This window comes from Drosophila ananassae (assembly GCF_017639315.1).
Source record: "Drosophila ananassae strain 14024-0371.13 chromosome Y unlocalized genomic scaffold, ASM1763931v2 tig00000100, whole genome shotgun sequence".
NCBI classification, from domain to species: Eukaryota; Metazoa; Arthropoda; class Insecta; order Diptera; family Drosophilidae; genus Drosophila; species Drosophila ananassae.
In genome coordinates, this window is record NW_025319062.1 from 304,212 (window position 1) to 306,933 (window position 2,722).

At 33.2% G+C, this 2,722-nt stretch overlaps 1 long non-coding RNA gene across 1 annotated transcript; it reads right to left on the bottom strand.

The window, feature by feature from the left end:
* Positions 1-681: 681 nt before the first annotated feature.
* LOC123258197 lies at positions 682-1,787 on the bottom strand. Its single transcript, XR_006507994.1, has 2 exons — positions 1,045-1,787; positions 682-963 (listed from the first exon to the last, which is right to left on the bottom strand). It is a non-coding gene; the product is annotated as an uncharacterized LOC123258197 (long non-coding RNA).
* Positions 1,788-2,722: the final 935 nt, after the last annotated feature.

The window sequence follows — 2,722 nt, forward strand, 5'->3', positions numbered from 1 at the left end:
TATTTTATGAATAACTAGCTGACCCGGCAGACTTCGTTCTGCCAGCTGTTTTTTTTTTTTTTGTTGCGTTCAGAATCTTCTTTTGTGACAAAATTTAAAATTTTTCAAACTTAAAAAAATTATCTGATACAGTAAGAACTGAAGATAGATAAAATTTAATTTCGCGGAGCTATCAATTCAATCATTATCAATCCCAAAAATTAAAGAGTACCCTCTTATTTTATTCAACTTCATTTATTGAATAAAACATGAAGTTTTATTATTATTTTCGATACATCATATTGCTTACTTACAGAGTTTTTCTGAAATACTGGCTATTTATAAGATTTAAATTTGGTATTCACAGACACACACTGTTAAAATACAGTCTGTTAATTAATTCAAAGCTTTCTCATAAACTATATTTTTTGTTTTGTTTTGTGGTGCGTAAATAAACAAAGAAGACGGTTTTCCGACGCGCGAACACGCGAGGTCTAATTGTCCATGCGCGAAACATGGAAACTCCAAGTTGATTCCACAAAATTCTAACGATTGTCCTTGCGATTTATTTATGGTCATCGCAAAAGGCAGACGTACTGGAAATTGTAAGCGTTTAAAATCGAATGGTATATCCGTCGGAATCATCGGTATCCGCGGGATCAAGACATCCTCTCCTTTGTATTTTCCTTTTATGATTGACGCCTCAATGACGTTATTCATCAGTCTTTTCACAGCCAGTCTTCCAGTATTATGGCTATCAGATGGCATCCGATCCAATGCTATTTTGATCATGTTTACTAAATTGTTATTCTGATGAAGAAACATTTGTAATTGTTGGACAATGGTTCTCTTCACTGTTGGATTGTGAGCACAACGATTATTAATTTCCTCATCTGAATTGCCCATAAAATAAATTTGTAAATATTGATCTGCATCAGGTAGTGCTAACAGAGTTCCCAGTAAGTAATAAAATTGTCCTTGTATCTGTGATTTTTCAAAATTTGGCCATTAATTATTTCCTATATATATATTTTAATACAAATTTGAATATGTTTAATATAATACCTTAAAAGTGGGCATGAAATTGTCTTGTATAATATGTGTAGCACCAAATGATGTCATCTGGAAACAGTTGTTATATTTCTGAATGTTGGTCAAGAAGTGCATAGAATCATTTCCAATCCCAGAAACTAAAGAGCGTAAAGGATCTGGGGGTGGGACCAATTGTGGCAATTTTACTTTGCCTTCAGCGCAACATAATCCAGTAGATTCAACAGTGTTCTTTAACGCCTTACAATATTTACAAATTGTTTTCATTTCCCCAATTTTTACAGATTTGTCGGCAAAATAATCAATTGCCGGATCATAGTGGAATGCAGCTCGTTCAAGAATCACAGGAGCACTACGTCTGCGGATTCGCTCAATTTCATTATGTCTAGCTTGCTGTTGATGTGTTTGATGTGCCCGAACTCATTGCATTCTAAGCCTATCTCCTACATTGTCACTCACTAAAGAACGCAATTCTGACATAGCAATACGACTATTTTCTTGATCTGCCTGTCTCTGGTCATCAGTGCGGTTAGCACGTGACGTAGCTCTTCGCACATTTAGTTGACTACGACGACCTAAGTCATGCCGTCTTCTCCTCGGCATCGTAAATTGTAATTAATCAAAGTGAGAAAATTTCCCGCTCATAAAGTGTCACTATCACAATACACTTGTTGCTGGCTTAAGACAAATGAATTTGAAAAATAATTTCCACAATACACGTGAGTGATTTGATGGTTTTAAATTAAAATTTTTCCAATATTTTTCACAATTTTTCAGTGAACACAATATCGGTTTGTCACATAAAATTAACTGAGCAGAGAACAATGAGAAGCTGTCAAACAATGAATCACGTACCGGCGCCTACTATTATTGTAGCCTCCATTTTATTTAGAAAACGTTTGTATGGGAAATAGAAAAATGCGGTTTGATTTTCCCGGCAATTATTCGGGATGAAAAATAGATGTTGGCCGATTCTCATAGATACCGGATAAGCACAAAAAAATTTCATCAAAATCGGTCACGCCGTTTCGGAGGAGTATGGTAACGAAAACTGTGACACGAGAATTTTATATATTAGACAATAAAAGTTTTTATTATTTGGAAAATTCTGCAAATCCTTTAGTGGATGTAATGGATAAAAAATATTTAGTAACTGACTAATGTATTTCAAAGATCCTTACAAATCAATTTGCAATTTGTCAACACACTTTTATTTCAGAAAAAGAATTTATAAAATACAATGAACCAAATATTGTAATAACATATAATTTAAGTAAAATGCAAATTAACCAAAATTGTGAATTATTTAATAAAACAATTCAAGGAAATAATATTATACAATTAAGCCAATGTACAGTTGAAATAAGAAAGAATATACTTCCTCTCTTTATCTTAAAGCGGACGGACGTGTTTTTTTTGTGCGCACTACGTTTTTGTAAAATTTGCAATAAGCTTTCTATAAACAATCGGTGTTTATTTCTTTACTGATATAAAAACAAATTGCAATTTTTTAGATCCGTATCGCTTCGCGTGTGCAGTGATATATTTGGAGGTAAAATAATTATTTATTTAATTTACTTTCCAAACATAGCCCTGCTCTGCTTCTTCATCTCCTACGGTGTTGTTGCTATTCTTTTGCTTCTACTCTCGCTCAATAGAGATTCTTATCTCTATTTCTTTGAATCTTACTAAC